Below are 18,161 nucleotides of genomic sequence, written 5' to 3'. Positions count from 1 at the left end.
CCAAGTATGATTGTATTTTTGTCAGTTTTTGTTTTAAGATCAATAAGTAGCTGTCTTATATATTTTGGTGCTCCTTGGTTTGGTGCATATATATTAAGAATTGTTATGTCTTCTTGATTCAGTGTCCCCTTAGCCATTATGAAATGGCCATTTTTGTCTCTAAGTACTTTTCCTGTCTTGTAGTCAGCATTATCCGATATGAGTATTGCTACACCTGCTTTTTTTTGGATGTTATTTGCTTGGAGTATTGTTTTCCAGCCTTTCACTTTGAATTTGTTTTTATCCTTGTTACTTAGATGAGTTTCCTGTAGGCAGCATACAGTTGGATTTTCTTTTTTAATCCATTCTGCTACTCTGTGCCTTTTTATTGGTGAGTTTAATCCATTTACATTTAGTGTAATTATTGATACTTGTGAGTTCCCTATTGCCATTTTATATCTTGCTTTCTGTTAGTTTTGTGTCTTGTTTGATCCTTCTCTTTCGTTTTTCTATCTTTTGTTTTTATTTGGTTGTATTCCATACATCTTTCCTCTGTTGCTATCTTTTTTATCTCATGTGCTTCTGTGGTGGTTTTTTCAATGGTGGTTACCTTTGAGTAATGAAAAGGGTCCCTACCCTGTTCATTGTAGCGAACTATTTTGTGAGTACTTTTGCACTCCATCGTCCTTTGCTACTGTTAATCTCCGTCTTCTCCCCCTCTTTCTTTTTGTTGTTGTCACAGTTTAAATTTGGTTTTATTGTGTTCTTCTTGGAGCTTTTACTTGTGGCTCTGTTTTTTTTTTGTTCTTTGTATCTGATTGGAGAACCCCCTTTAGTAATTCCTGGAGTAGGGGTTTTCTGATGATAAATTCCCTCATCTTTTCTGTATCTGTGAATGTTTTTATTTCTCCTTCATATTTGAAGGATAGCTTTGATGGGTATAGTATTCGTGGCTGAAAGTTCCTCTCTTTCAGGACTTTAAATATTGGGGTCCACTCTCTTCTAGCTTGTAGAGTTTCTGCTGAGAAATCTGATGATAATCTAATGGGCCTTCCTTTATATGTTGTATTCTTCTTTTCCCTGGCTGCCTTGAGAATTTTTTCTTTGCTGTTGGTTTGTGTCAATTTCACTATGATATGCCTTGGAGTAGGTTTGTTGGGGTTAAGAAAACTTGGAGTTCTGTTTGCTTCTTGAACTTGAGGCTTTAGTTCTTTCCACAGGCTTGGGAAGTTCTCATCAATTATTTGTTTAAGTATGTTCTCCATTCCATTTTCTCTCTCTTCTCCCTCTGATATACCTATTATTCTTATGTTATTCTTTTTGATGGAGTCAGATAATTCTTGTAGGGCTATCTCATTTTTTTTAATTTTTGAGTCTCTTTCTTCTTCTCTCTGTTGTGCCTCAAGTTGCTTGTCTTCTATTTCACTAATCCTCTCTTCTATCTGACCTGTTCTATTAGCTAAGCTTGTTACTTCGTTTTTCAGCTCGTGAATTGAGTTTTTCATCTCTGTTTGATTTGTTTTTATAGTTTCAATTTCCTTGGACATATATTCTTTGTGTTCATGGAGTTGTTTTCTGAGCTCCCTATATTGCCTTTCTGTGTTTTCTTGTATATCTCGGAGGATTTTTAGGATTTCTATCTTGAATTCTCTGTCATTTAGCTCCAAGGTTTCCAATATATTAAATTTTTTCTCCATAGATTTTTCCTCATCTAGCTGTGTTACCTCTCTTTCTTTTGTATCCATGATATTCGATTTTCTCTTTCTTAATGGCATCTGAGGGTGGTTTTGTTGATAGTATTAATGAGATTTAATAAAGAATAAAAAGTTAAAAAAAATAAAAAAATAACAAATCGAAAAGAGTTGTTTTTTTTAAAAAAAAATTAATAATGAAATAAAGAAAAATAAAATAAAATAAAAATTTTTTAAAAAAGGAAATTATTCCCCCCCCCTCTTTTTTTCCTCTCCTCTCCTCTCCCCTCTTTCTTGAGAAAATCTTGTGGTGGACTGTGAGTTATAACAAACAATGCCTGTGATGGAGGGCCTGAATTGGGGAAAAGTAATAAAGGGGCAAAAAAGAGAGAAAAAAAAAAAAAAAAAAAAAAGAGCGTATGGACCCACAAAAAGCAAATAAGGAAAAAATTTGGGTCAAGAATAAAATGATTTGCTTTTAGGTGTTGGTTTTCTAAGAGTTATGATGAGAGGAATAAGAGGAAAATGGAAAAATGGGGGGACAAATTAAAAACTTACTATTGTATTTAGTGGAACAAGAACTAGATAATATGGAGAGCCAGGGATGGGAGCACTGCTAGTGAGTTAAAAAGGTGAAGTAAAAACCCCCCAAAATGCCACAAACATAGGTTTGAGTCCCAGATAAGAGAATTTGTTTGTTATTGAGGTTTGAATGAGAGGAGATGTAAAGGAGAAAGGAAGAAACTAATATAGAGGGAGAAAAGAAAGAGAGAGAGAGAAAAAAAGAGGGAACCACTAAAAGAAGAAAAAAGAAAGGAGAGAGAGAGTTAAGGGTTTTGGAGTGCAACCCTCATAGAGAGAAAGGAAGAGAAGAGAAATGATAATGGGAGATGTAACACTTATGGGTAGTGTAGTTCAAGGAGAGGAGAGAGTAAGACCGGTAGAGAGTTAATCGGCCAAATTGGAGGAGGAAAAAAAAGTATCAAGAATGAAGATAAGAGAAACAAACGAACAAATATAATAAAATGGGATAGGTTATAAAGTCTGCAGATTATTCTTGATTTTGAGAGGTTATCTTCTTGCTTTTTCTTTTCTCTCCCTCTTCCTGGTCGGTGACTCTGTACCCCGGGTTCTGCCCCTTTGGCACGCTCAGGTAGAGGTTTGCAGTTGATAAGTCTCTGGCAATGTCATGTATTGTGCTTTATTCTCGTTGGGAGTCGAGGCTCATTAGCATTTATAGGCTCCGACAGTGAGAGAGTCCGTGTTCCTGGAGCCTTTCTCCTAGTCTTTCCTTCCTCAATTAGTAGCCTGATAGTCCAGGTATGGGGTTGCTGCTGCCTCTGCCTGGATAGTAAGAGGCTCAAATTGCTGGCAACTCCCCACTCTATTTCCACTCAGCACAGGGCTCTGGGTAAGGCTCAGTCAGTCAGAGCTGCTAGCATAATCAGGCGGGCTTTCCGCCCACTCGAAGACCTCTGGCTCTGCCACTCTATCCGGTAACACAAGCGGGCGCCCACTTCTGGGGGGCGCTTGGAGGAAACTCTCACTCACTGTCTGCAACCAGGATATCCGGCCAGCAGTCTCACGCTCTGAGTGAAACCCCCAACCGCAGGGAAAAGTTGCAGCGTTGGAATTGAGTCTCGCTCTGTCCCCGTGTGCGGCTTTTGCAAGGCGCTGGGGCGGCCCGAGATTCCGCTTTGGCCCACACAAAGGCCCCTGACTCTGCCCCTCTCTGCGATAACACGGGCGCGCACTGCCGAGGCACTCGGAGGAATCGCTCACTCCTTATCTGCGCGCGCAAACCAGGATATCCGGCCAGCAGTCTCACACTCTGAGTGAAACCCCCAACCGCAGGGAAAAGTTGCAGCGTTGGAATTGAGTCTCGCTCCGTCCCCGTGTGCAGCTTTTGCAAGGCGCTGGGGCGGCCTGAGATTCCGCTTTGGCCCACACAAAGGCCCCTGACTCTGCCCCTCTGTGCGATAACACGGGCGCGCACTGCCGAGGCACTCGGAGGAATCGCTCACTCCTTATCTGCGCGCGCAAACCAGGATATGAGGCCAGCCGTGGTTCCCTCTGAGTGAAACAGCCTCCAGCACGGAAAATCTCCACCGTTGGGATTAGTTCTCACTCCCTCCCGTGCGTGGCTTTCCCAGGGCGCTGGGGCTGCCCAGAGACTCTGCCCTCAGCCCACATAAAGGCCTCTGACCCTGCCTCTCCGTGGGGCAACACGGGCACCCACTTCCGCGGCTTAGGAAGAAATCTCTCTTCCACTAACTGCGCACCGACCAGGAGACCGGGTAAAATGGCCGCTCAGCTTGTCTTTCTTTGTTTGGGTTTGGCGCGAGTGTTAGCTTGTATTGCCCGGGTTGCCACAGGATCAGATTTTCCTCGGCTTGGATCTCTGAGCCACAGCCTGGTTCGGCCGTTTTTGCTGCGGCGGCCTGGATCTATTCACCCCCTTTGCCCGCCTCAGTTTCTATATTCACAGTTACCAGAGAAAGCCGCCCTGTTTAGGTTAGTGAGGAAGGCGGAGCATTTCTTACTCCCTATTTCCTTCGGGGTTTGGTTATATATTTAGCCAATTTTTCACTCAATCATACCTTTGGGTGTATTGCGAAGAATCTGGAAGCTCCAAGTATAGGTTTTTCTGTTTCTGGTTGAAGATCTTGTTGAGTTTTGGGGGAGATTTATCGGTATCGCTTCCTACTCCGCCATTACTCTGACGTCATCTCCTCCTCAAGAATTTTAAAATGTCTTTACTAAGAATATTTCAAAACAACTGTACTACTCTGTGAGCAGCTCTTTTCTGTCCCCCTACACACACAGCAGATATATAGTTGAATTTTATTAACTCAGACACCTAACTTTCAAATTCATAATAATTTACATATATATTATTTTCAAATAAGTTTTAAGTAAATTCTGTTAATAGTGTAAGCATATAGTTTTAGGAAACGTTTAACCATTTAGGTGCATGACCCTTTCAAGCAACAAAATAGTTCTTCAGTTTCATTATGTAGTCATTAAAGTAGAATTGGCAAAACTGATTAAGGTGATAAATTCATATGATATATAGAAAAATATAAATGTTACATATTTTTTATTTGGCTTTCATTTATAGTGATCATAAACTAATGAAATTTTGTTTTATTAGTAGATTATATCTAAGAAAATAAAAAATGAGGCTTGGCCTGTGGTGGTGCAGTGGATAGAGCGTCGACCTGGAATGCTGAGGTTGCCGGTTCAAAACCCTGCACTTGTCTGGTCAAGGCACATATGGGAGTTGACGCTTCCTGCTCCTCTCCCCTTTCTCTCTCTCTCTCTCTCACACACTCTCTCTCCTCTTTAAAATGAATAAATAAAAAATAAAAAGGAGAAAAAAGAAGTAAAAAAAAAAATAAAAAGTGAAATATTTTTAATGGTGTTGACTAATTATTTTGAATATATTAATAAACAGCCCTTTAATAAACAGATACTTCAGAATTTATAAATACTAGTAATTAGACTGTAGATTTTAATATGTTTTCCTGACATTGTTTTCATGGTTCTGGACTAAATTCACAATGGTTTATATTTATACTGTTTGTATATTCTTAGGACTGAGTATTTGGAATATGGTATAATATCACTGTGTCAAAAAATGTATGAAGGAGTAATGGTCTCTAAAATGATGAAAGGAAAGTCAGATTACAAAAATATACAATTTAGCAAAGAATAACTATATACAAGAAAACATATGAAACACAGACTAATCCAAAAAACATTTGACTATATAATTTTATACTGGTATTTATAGCTACAGTTGTCAGAATGGGCCATTGGTGCTGAAGTATCCATAACCTGGAGTAGAGTAGGTCTTTATCCTTCTCAGAAATAAACTATCTAATCAGAAAAAATAATATTTATTCCATACTGTGCTAAAAGCAAACCAAGGCAGCCAGAAATACAAACTGTTATTAACACCAAGAATAAACTTGATTTATTGATCCTATAGAATTTTTAGCATTTATACTCTGTTTCTGACCATTCTGAAACTCTGTCAACAGGTTTGTGAATTGACATAACACATAGTTGATGCTGTTGACCACTTTATATTCTAAACCTGATTATGATATTCTAAAAATCACATTACATCTATTTTACTGAAACTTTCAAAAATATTTGTTCAATAATAGATTAGTGGTTAAATAAATTATGGGATATCTAAATGGTGAAATAGTGAGAAACTATTAAAAGGCAATCTGGAGAATTAAATTTATATATATGATAAAATGTTTATGATCTATTATCAAATGTGAAAAAGAAGGCACAAAACATATATAGTATATCACCTTTGCTCTGTCATGGTACATACTTGGCAATTTCCCCACTCATGTGCCTCTTTGCGCACACTACACTTGTCATAAATATTATAAGGACCAAATCTTTTATTTTTAGGTGTAGGATTATGAGCAATTTTTAAATTTTTCTATATTTTTAAAGTTTCCTTAGAGTAAGTTATTATTTATGATTAGAAAAAAGATATTCTAATTATTCAATATATAAGATTATTTTTTATTAATATTGAATGTATAGTTTTTACATGATAAAAGGAAAAACAAAATAGATGTTGAGAATAGGTAAGTCTTTAATAGACTTTACTTCATCACTTTTCAGATAGGGGAAAAACAGCAGGCATTTGAGTAGGAATAAAAGAGTTGTTGGGACATTTACTCATGTACTGAAAATGAATTTACTATATTCCCATATAATCAAGGCTATTTTAAACCAGTTGCCTACTTACTTTTTTCACATATTCTCTTATTAAGGATAAATGCTATTTAACATGTCCTTTACCAATAATATTCTGTCTTTGTAAAATTTTTCACGTGTAGAATTTGACTTTTATGAAGTCAATATGAAAACATAAGAGAAAGACTTCATCTGCATAAAGATAAACATGTTCTGCGTGAGTAAATAGTAGGAGTCTTATGACTAAAATTGTAAGGATGATAACTATAGAAAGGCTCTAACTTTAAAAATTAAATACGCTGCATGTGTTTAATATATATTAGCAGTTACTCATGAAAGCATAAAGTAGCTTTTTTTGCAATTCCTAATATCCCTTTTTATCAAGTGAGATCTCATTTATTTGTTTCTTAGTGGTAATTACACTATTAGTATATTTAAATTACTGTGTGAAGTCTAATGAAATAATTAGAAATGTATTATTATCTATTTATGAATTTTAATTATGAGTGTATCCTGGGAGATATATATCATTATAGAACAAATTCAATGTCTGACAAAAAAGAAATATATTCTCCTAACCAAACCAGGAGTTTACATAATGAATGCTCTGCAGTCATACTCAATTCAAGTTGTAGTTATATAAAGCTTTTGGCAAAATGTTTACTACTTTCACCACAACATACCTAACTATTTTATAGTCGTTTTGTTACAGATATACCCTTTTTGGATATAAGCCAATACAAAAAAAAATGCAGTCCCATATATTTGACTGGACATTCCATTGAGCTGTACAAAATCTACTTTAGAAATATTGAATCAATCAACAGATATCTGCTGAGGAGTACTGTGTGCCAGGCACAATTAATTCTAGAAGTGGAGCTGCATCAGTAAACAAACTAATGACAATCTCTCTTATGGATCTGCATTCTGTCGTAGCACCGCCCAGCAGAACCTTCTGGGGTGATGGCATGTTCTCTGTTGGCACTGTCACAGCGGTAGCTTTAGCACTGTTAGCACCTTTGAGCCTTGAAATGTGGTTAGAGTGACTGAGGAACAAAATCAACTTTATCATTCATTTAAATAGCCACATCTGGCAAAGGGCTACAGTATTAGTGCACTTTAGAGTATTTGAGTAGATGAGCTATATGGAAAAGAAAATAAGTAAAGATATACCAAATGGTGAGTTGTACTTTGGAAAGAAATATCATCCTACACTGAGTGTAACATTTCTGTATTTTAATATCTTTTCTAATAATATTGCCTTTTTACAGAAATAAAATGACTGATGTTGTTGAAAGGACTTGAAATGTGTGAAGCATCTTAGGTCCAAATGCCAGCAATGCCCAGCTATATATGACTGTGAGCAAGTCACTTAAACTTTCTGGGCCTTGGTATTTTTACCAATAAAATAAGAGTGAACTCAGGAATTTCTAAACTCCCTTTTAGTTCTACATATTCTTGATTATATTATTCTACTTTATTTCCCACAATTGAGGAGACCCATTAATAATTTGGGTAGATCAAAATTGTTAACCGAATTGTAATATAAAAGCAATGAAAAATTAATAATTCTTTTTGTCATTGGTGAGCATTTAGGCCAGGGGTCCACAAGCCTTTTACACAGGGGGCCAGTTCACTGTCCCTCAGACCATTGGAGGGCCACCACATACAGTGCTCCTCTCACTGACCACCAATGAAAGAGGTGCTCCTTCTGGAAGTGAGGCAGGGGGCTGGATAAATGGCCTCAGGGGGCCGCATGCGGCCCGTGGGCCATAGTTTGGGGATGCCTGATTTAGGCTCTTGAGTAGACTGTATAGTGATATTCAAGGAAATATACACCAGAATCTAAGTTCCTAGAGGGGGCTTAGCATTGGTTCGTATCCTTTGTAAACAAAGTAATTCTTTTATGAAGGAAGAAATTCCTTCCTTTAATAATTTCTGTTTTAATAAAATTTTGCATTATTTCATCCATTTTAAAGCTTGTCTTTTAGAACTTTTAGAGACGGTTGATCTGATTTGAAGCCCTGGCTTTGCTACTTACCAATAGTATTACTATAGACAAATTTACAAATTACTTATATATTAAACCTCAGTTTCTTATAATCAAAAAGAATTATCAATAGCCTTAAAACGTTGCTGTAAGCACTGAGTGAAATAGTAAATATAAAGAGCTTAGCACGATTCCTGGCACAAAGATACTGTCCACAAGTATGTACTATTGTTAATATTATGCTTGTTAATAGTAAACACCCTCATCATGAGTGTTATTTTCTCTGTCAGAGGAAGATAATTTTTAGAACAAAGAATCTATGCCAAAATTTTTATTAAACAAATATGGAGTACATTTAATGTTAAAGATATGAAAATAATATTAATAAGAGGATGTATAAATTTGTATTTTTCCAGTATTAGTTTTAAAAATGCAGCAATTATGCCCTTGCTTGATGCCCTGGTTGGTCATCCTAGGACTGATAAAAGCGTTATAAACGTTAGAGATTTGACTTATTCTAAATGACAAACTCAGGGGCCTAAATATAGTTACACTTTTATAAAGACACTCATGTTGATAAACAAAATATTCTATGTTCATGGATTGGGAGAATCAACATAGTTAAAATGGCCATATTACACAGAGCAATATACAAATTTAATGCAATCCCTATTAAAATCCCAGTGTCGGCTTGGCCACTTAACTCAGTCAGTTAAGAGCTTGATTTCAAAACAACAAGGTTACAGGTTCAATCCCCAATCAGAGCACACACGGGAAGCAACCAATAAATGTACAACTGAGTGCAACGGCAAATGAATGCTTCCCTTCCTTCTTCCACCACCCCCCCTGCCCGTCTCTAAAAAAAAAAAAAAAAAAACTCTAGCAGGGTAACTTGGTTGGTTGGAGTGTCATCCTGGAGCGTGAAGGTTGCAGTTCAATTCCCTGGTCAGGGCATGTACAGGAGCAGCTTGATGTTCCTGTCTCTCTCTCCCTGCCTCTTTCTTAAATAAATAAATAATTTAAAAATTCCAATGTCATATTTTAAAGAAATAGAAAAAAAAAGTCACCAGATTATTTGTATAGTCATAAAAGAGCCCAAATAACCAAAGCAGTCCTGAGGAAAAAAGAATGGAGCCAGTGGTATCACACTACCTGACATCAAATTAACTGTAGAGCCACAATAATCAAAACCGCATGGTATTGGGGAAAAAACAGACACACAAACCAATGGAACAGAATAGAGAGCCCATAAATAAAACCACACATATGTGGACAAATCATCTTTGACAAAGGAGCCAAAAATACACAATGGAGTAAAGAAAGCCTTTTCAATAAAAGGTTCTGGGGAAAACTGGAAAGCCACATGCAAAAGAATGAAACTTGATTACACCTTGTCCCCATGCACAAAAATTAATTCAAAATGGGTCAAAGACCTAAATATAGCATAAGATCTGAAACAATAAATTACATAGAAGAAAAACAGCAACTAGACTCATGGACCTTGGCTGTAGAGAGCATTTTATTAATTTGACCCCAAAGGCAAAAATAAGCAAATGGAACTATATCAAACTAAAACATTACTGCACAGCAAAAGTAACTGACATCAAAACAAAAAGAAACTGACATCAAAACAAATGGGAGATGATATTTACAAACAACAGCTCTAATAAAGAATTAGTATCCAAAATCCCACAAAGCTCAGCAACAATCAAGCAAACAATCCAATTAAAAATGGGGAGAGGGCCCTGGCCGGTTGGCTCAGTGGTAGAGCATCGGCCTGGCGTGCGGGGGACCTGGGTTCGATTCCCGGCCAAGGCACATAGGGGAGGCGCCCATTTGCTTCTCCACCCACCCCCTCCTTCCTCTCTGTCTCTCTCTTCCCCTCCCGCAGCCGAGGCTTCATTGGAGCAAAGATGGCCCCGGCTGGGGATGGCTCTTTGGCCTCTGCCCCAGGCGCTAGAGTGGCTCTGGTCGCGGCAGAGCGACGCCCCAGAGGGGCAGAGCATCGCCCCCTGGTGGGCAGAGCGTCGCCCCTGGTGGGTGTGCCGGGTGGATCCCGGTTGGGCGCATGCGGGAGTCTGTCTCCCCGTTTCCAGCTTCAGAAAAATACAAAAAAAAAAAAAATGGGGAGAGGATCTAAACAGACACTTCTCCCAAGAAAACATACAAATGGCCAACAGATAGATGAAAAGATGCTCATTTTCTCTAGCTATTAGAGAAAAATGCAAATCAAAACTGCAATGAAAGAATTATTGTAGAATACTATGAAAAATTATATGCCACCAAATACAACATCTAGAAGAAATGGATAAATTCCTAGAACAATACAACCTTCCTAGACTGAGTCATGAAGAAGCAGAAAGCCTAAACACACCAATCAGCAGGGAGGAAATAGAAAAAACTATTAAAAACCTCCCCAAAAATAAAAGTCCAGGCCCAGACGGTTATACTAGTGAATTCCATCAAACATTCAAAGAAGACTTGGTTCCTATTCTACTCAAAGTCTTCCAAAAAATTGAAGAAGAAGCAATACTTCCAAACACATTTTATGAGGGCAACATAACCCTCATACCAAAACCTGGCAAGGATGGCACAAAGAAAGAAAACTACAGACCAGTATCTCTAATGAATACAGATACTAAAATACTAAACAAAATACTGGCAAACCGAACACAACAACATATTAAAAAAATAATACATCATGATCAAGTGGGATTCATCCCAGAATCTCAAGGATGGTTCAACATACGCAAAACGGTTAACGTAATACACCATATCAACAAAACAAAGAACAAAAACCACATGATCTTATCAATAGATGCAGAAAAGGCTTTTGATAAAATACAACACAATTTTATGTTTAAGACTCTCAACAAAATGGGTATAGAAGGAAAATATCTCAACATGATAAAGGCCATATATGATAAACCATCAGCCAACATCCTATTAAACGGCATAAAACTGAGGACTTTCTACCTTAAATCAGGAACAAGACAGGGTTGTCCACTCTCTCCACTCTTATTCAACGTGGTGCTAGAAGTTCTGGCCAGAGCAATCAGACAAGACAAAGAAATAAAAGGCATCCATATCGGAAAAGAAGAAGTAAAGCTATCACTTTTTGCTGATGATATGATCCTATACATCGAAAACCCGAAGGACTCCACAAAAAGATTATTAGAAACAATAAACCAATACAGTAAGGTCGCAGGATACAAAATTAACATACAAAAGTCCATAGCCTTTCTATATGCCAACAATGAAATATTAGAAATCGAACTCAAAAAAATAATCCCCTTCACGATTGCAACAAAAAAAATAAAATACCTAGGAATAAACATAACAAAGAACGTAAAGGACCTATATAATGAAAATTACAAAGCATTGTTAAGGGAAATCGAAAAAGATACAATGAGATGGAAAAATATTCCTTGTTCTTGGATAGGAAGAATAAATATAATCAAAATGGCCATATTACCCAAAGCAATATACAAATTTAATGCAATTCCCATCAAAATCCCTATGAGATTTTTTAAAGAAATGGAACAAAAAATCATCAGATTTATATGGAACTATAAAAAACCCCGAATAGCCAAAACAATCCTAAGGAAAAAGAATGAAGCTGGGGGCATTACAATACCTGACTTTAAACTATATTATAGGGCCACGATAATCAAAACAGCATGGTATTGGCAAAAAAATAGACACTCAGACCAATGGAACAGAATAGAAAGCCCAGAAATAAAACCACATATATATGGTCAAATAATCTTTGATAAAGGGGCCAACAACACACAATGGAGAAAAGAAAGCCTCTTCAACAAATGGTGTTGGGAAAACTGGAAAGCCACATGCAAAAGAATGAAACTCGACTACAGCCTGTCCCCGTGTACTAAAATTAATTCAAAATGGATCAAAGACCTAAATATAAGACCTGAAACAATAAAGTACATAGAAGAAGACATAGGTACTAAAATCATGGACCTGGGTTTTAAAGAACATTTTATGAACTTGACTCCAATGGCAAGAGAAGTGAAGGCAAAGATAAATGAATGGGACTACATCAGAATTAAAAGTTTTTGCTCAGCAAGAGAAACTGATATCAAAATAAACAGACAGCCAACTATATGGGAACTGATATTTTCAAACGACAGCTCAGATAAGGGCCTAATATCCAAAATTTACAAAGAACTCATAAAACTCAACAACAAACAAACAAACAATCCAATAAAAAAATGGGAAGAGGACATGAACAGACACTTCTCCCAGGAAGAGATACAAATGGCCAACAGATATATGAAAAGATGCTCAGCTTCATTAGTTATTAGAGAAATGCAAATCAAAACTACAATGAGATACCACCTCACCCCTGTTAGATTAGCTATTATCAACAAGACGGGTAATAGCAAATGTTGGAGAGGCTGTGGAGAAAAGGAACCCTCATTCACTGTTGGTGGGACTGTAAAGTAGTACAACCATTATGGAGGAAAGTATGGTGGTTCCTCAAAAAACTGCAAATAGAACTACCTTATGACCCAGCAATCCCTCTGCTGGGTATATACCCCAAAACCTCAGAAACATTGATATGTGAAGACACATGTAGCCCCATGTTCATTGCAGCACTGTTCACAGTGGCCAAGACATGGAAACAACCAAAAAGCCCTTCAATAGAAGACTGGATAAAGAAGATGTGGCACATATACACTATGGAATACTACTCAGCCATAAGAAATGATGACATCAGATCATTTACAGCAAAATGGTGGGATCTTGATAACATTATAAGGAGTGAAATAAGTAAATCAGAAAAAAACAAGAACTACATGATTCCATACATTGGTGGAACATAAAAATGAGACTAAGAGACATGGACAAGAGTGTGGTGGTTACCAGGGGTGGGGGGAGGGAGGACATGGGAGGGAGGGAGGGAGAGAGATAGGGGGAGGGGGAGGGGCACAGAGAACTAGATAGAGGGTGGCGGAGGACAATCTGACTTTGGGCAAGGGGTACGCAACATAATTTAATGACAAAATAACCTAGACATGTTTTCTTTGAATATATGTACCCTGATTTATTAATGTCATCCCATTACCATTAATAAAAATTTATTAAAAAAAAACTGCAATGAGATACCACCTCACACCTATTAGATTAGCTATTATCAACAAGACAGGTAATAAGTGTTGGAGAGAGAGGCTGTGGAGAAAAAGGAGCCCTCATTCATTGCTGTTGGGACTGTAAACTAGTACAGTCATTATGGAAGACAGTATGGTACCTCAAGAATTAAGAAGAATAGTACCACCTGACCTGTGGTGGTACAGTAAATAAAGCATTGACCTGGAATGCTGAGGTCACCAGTTTGAAACCCTGGGCTTGCCCAGTCAAGGCATATACGAAAAGCAACTACTACTATGAGTTGATGCTTCTTGCTCCCCCACCCCTTTTTTACTCCCTCTCCCCTCTTTAAAATAAATAAATAAAATGTTTTAAAACTACCATATGACTCAGCAATCCCTCTACTGGATATCTACCCCTCAAAACTCTAAAACATTGGTACTCAAAGACATGCATTCCAGTGTTTATCACAGCATTGGTCATGGTGGCCAAGACATGGAAACAACCAAAGTGTCCCTCAAGAGAGGACTGGATAAAGAAGGTGAATACATACATACAATGGAATACTACTCAGCCATAAGAAATGATGATATATTGCCATGTACGACAACATGAATGGACCCTGAGAACATCATACTAAGTGAAATAAGTAAATCAGAAAAGCAAAGAACTATATGATTTTACACATAGTTGGGATATAAAACTGAGACTCATGGACACAGATAAAAATGAAGTGGTTACCAGGGGGAAAGAAGCAGGGAGAGGGGAGTAAAGAGGGGCAAATATATATCCAACATAGGTAGGATATAAAACAGACTTACCAATAAAAGTGCAGTGGTTACGTGGGGGGGGGGGTAAGCAGGAGCAAATATATGGAAAATGATTTGACTTTGGGTGATGGGCACACAACACAATCAACAGTTCAAATGCTATAGAGATATTCACCTGAAACCTATATACTCTTATTGGTCAGTGTCACCCCATTAAATTTAATTTCTAAATAAAAAAAAAAGATACACAACATGACGATCAAGATTTCTATAGGGTTATGCTCTATTTTTAAATGGTGGTTAGAAACACAGAAGGACTTGTCAGTTTTCTGATACAGTATTTTAAGATAAATAACAAAATAAAAATTTGAAGTAAATGGATTTTCAGTAAAAATACATGATATCTAGAGTGAGATTTAGAAGTTTGGAATCTAAGTCCAGGGTGTGTAAAACTCTATAACTATTTGGAAACTTTATAAAGCAAGAACTTCAAACTCACAATGAAGATAATGTTGATTAGTCATATATTTTCATTCCTTCTAATTCACTTTTTTTGGTCTAAATATCTTTTTTAATTAACTTTATTTGGGTGACATTGTTTAATAAAATTTTATAGGCTTCAAGTTTACAATTCTATGATATATCTGCATATTTCATTGTGTGCCCTCCTCCCAAATATGAATCTTCTTCTATCACCATGTATTTGACTCCTTTTACTCTTTACTTCTCCCCCAATGCTCTTCCCTCTGGGAATCACCATACTATTGTCCGTGTCTATGAGTTTTTGTTTGTTTTCCTTATTTGATAACTTGTTGCTTTCAGTTTTATATCCTACATATAAGTAAAATCATATGGTTCTTGGCTTTTTCTATCTAATTTCATTTCTTTGTCATTTTTGACAGCGTTTGGGTTCCCCTCTTAATTTCATACCTGTTCATTTTTAGTTTCCTTTTCTACCTCTTTTTGGTATTCTATAAAATTGTATTTTATCTTTTTCTTTCTTACTTTTTGAAGTCTAGTCCATTCTTCTGACTTTATTGCTGATGATTTCTAAAATTTTCCAATCTAATATTCCTTATATTTCTTCAATAATATTGATTATTCTGAGCCAAGAGGGACAAATGGGCTCCACACTCTCTCAGAGCTTATAGTCTATTGAAAATACTGAGAAGAAAACAAGCTGTGATCATATTTAAGTTCTATAAAAATGAAGTATAATAGTCAACAGAAGCATCTAAAAAGACTTTACCTTCCCTGCATGCTAGAACATTCAGGGAGGCAGGGAGGAGTCACACAGCAGCAGCAGAAGAGCAAATGATCATTGTGGTTGGGAGATTGGTTATATTGAACAAATAAATACATTAATTAAGCAAATAAGTTAAAATATTGAAGATGATTAAAGCTGGTTTCTCACTGTTGGATAAAATAGAAACAAAGGAAGAAGGCTAAAAATAATTCTGAGGTTTTGGATTGGATTTGAGGTATTGAATCAGTATTGGAGAATATGAATTTTGGTATGTGTATGTACTGTACAGAAAGAGGGAGGGAGAATATTAGTAATTGATATAGATATACATATCTCTATGTATAGATACGTATAAATATATGTATATGTACATATATACATACATAGATTCTCAAGCCTAGAGTCTAGTGAGAGGGCCTAAAAGCAATGCACCCAATACACACTCTTAAAAATCCAGATCTTTATGCCTACTCACTGTTATTCATGAGAGAGAATCAGAACCCTTTAGAGAAAAGACTGGTCCCAGAGGTAGGCCAGAGAAAGTATGAGATTAATCTAAAACATTTTTTGCCAGTAAGGAAATGCTCAAAATATGATGAGCGTTTATGAATTATTAAAGTAAATGATGATAGTAATAGATTACAACCCATTGAATGTAATGGAAATCCATGTCTAAAATAGCTAGCCAGATAGATAGATAGACAAGAAAAGAAAGAAAGCCCTTCCTTATAGTTGGAATACCAACTTATAAGCCTAGAAAGAATCTACCTGGCAAATGTCATAGTTAGGAGTTGTTAAAGATGCCAAGGCAGGGGGGCTGGTAAACGATTAATTAGGAGTGTAATATTGACATTCTTGGAATAGCTCTAATACTAAAAGTAATCAATTACAAAGGGGAAACATAATGATTTTATTTTGCAGAAACCTGGCAGAGACCAACACAATAAAATGATAAAATTCAACATGACCAATAGTGTGATGACTCAACATCTTCTACTGTGTAATGTAACCATTTCTGTGGTATTCCTGATAAACATACATATATATTACCTTGATCTAGGTCATAAAGAGACATCAGATTGTCCTGTAGAATTTAACGTTCATTCACTTTAAAACGGCTGAGGTCATGATAGGAAAAGGCTAAGAAATTATTACTGCTTGGGAGAGCATGAAGAAACATGGCAATTAAGTGCAACATATGTTCATTGATGTCCTGGTTCCAGAAAGAAAAAAGAAATGTTGAGACATGTTGAAAAATTTGAATGAGATCTGTGGCTTGGAAGCTAGTGTTATATCACTGTTGATTTCCTGTGTTGAAAAGTTGGGTTTTTGTTATGCATGAGAATATCCTTAGTTAGGGAACTACATTCTGCAGTACTTAGGGGTGATGGAAGCAAAATGTCTACAACTTGGTTCTGAAAAAGACAGGATAAAAGTATATAGAGAGAAGGAGAAAGGGTAATGGGGCAAATGTGGTAAAATGATATAACAGTTGGGCAATTTGTGTCGGGGTATATGGGGATTCTTCGTACTGTTTATGTAATTTTTCTGTAAATTTGAACTTTTAAAAAAATTATACACATTTTAATGCAAATATAAGGAAAATGTATCCCTGACTGGTTTGTAGGAAAGAATTTTGTTAGGATGTAATCCCTAAACTGGGATCTAAAATGTTTCAGTGATAGGCATTTAAGGGTCTGTGAGCTCCTTGAGAGAAGAGATAGTTTAGTTTAGTTTTAGTTCTTATTTTATTTTGCTTTTAATGGTTGGCATTAGATGTTATTGTTGATTGAATGCATGAATTGGAAAAAAATGTAATGAAATTTGGTATGGCTGGAAATTAGGATGTCATTGTGGCAATGGCAAGAAATTAGGCTGGGAAGTAAGCAGGAAATAGATCATAAAGCAGGAACTGAAATATGTATTGAATGTACTTGTGAGCAAAAAAATAAATTTAAAAATTCAAGTAAGTACAAATATGGCTTGAGAAATGACCACTCTACTGTATCCCAAATGATTGTTAAATAAACAGTTTTGATCTTTTAAGATTAAATTTCTTTTGAAATATTTGAAATTTTTAACTAATTAGAAGAGATTTATCCTGCTTTAGGTTAATGACTTTATAAATTCATGCCAATTCAGGATTTGTATATATGTCTTTACATTTATACTTCATAAGATCAATAGGTTAAATCCTTTATACCTTCACAGCGCTAAGAGCTGTTCAGACAGCTTTAGAAACTTTTAGTTCAGTGTGCATCCAGTGCCACACCCCACATAAATAAACACTGCTTGTTAGCGTCCATTTCTTTAGTTCTACTTTTCCTTTTCAGTACAACCAAATAGTTGGGATTTAACTGGAGTTTCATTTTTCTTAATAGTTTTTTAGGTAAAATGACTACAAAAAAGATACTCATTGGCCCCTTGGCGTTTTAGTCCTGCTGCTTTCACAATGCCAAATAATAAAATAATCTGTAGAAACAGCTTATATTTAACAAACAAAATTACTTATCTCAGTACCCTTAATAAATTAATTTGAAGCAAAGATATTACACTTCTTAAGAAGATGTAGGACAGTTTTTTACCTGGATATTTGTTCCCTCAAATACTGATTTTGGGAAATGATGACCTGAATTTCTGAA

At 36.4% G+C, this 18,161-nt stretch overlaps 1 protein-coding gene across 11 annotated transcripts in view; it reads left to right on the top strand.

Annotated features, from left to right (window-relative positions):
- SSBP2 (single stranded DNA binding protein 2) overlaps positions 1–18,161 on the top strand; it is a 402,367-nt gene that overhangs the window by 330,831 nt on the left and 53,375 nt on the right. The window lies entirely within an intron of this gene.

This window comes from Saccopteryx bilineata, chromosome 4 (genome assembly GCF_036850765.1).
Source record: "Saccopteryx bilineata isolate mSacBil1 chromosome 4, mSacBil1_pri_phased_curated, whole genome shotgun sequence".
Classification (NCBI taxonomy): domain Eukaryota; kingdom Metazoa; phylum Chordata; class Mammalia; order Chiroptera; family Emballonuridae; genus Saccopteryx; species Saccopteryx bilineata.
This window is presented reverse-complemented; position numbering and strand designations above follow the sequence as displayed.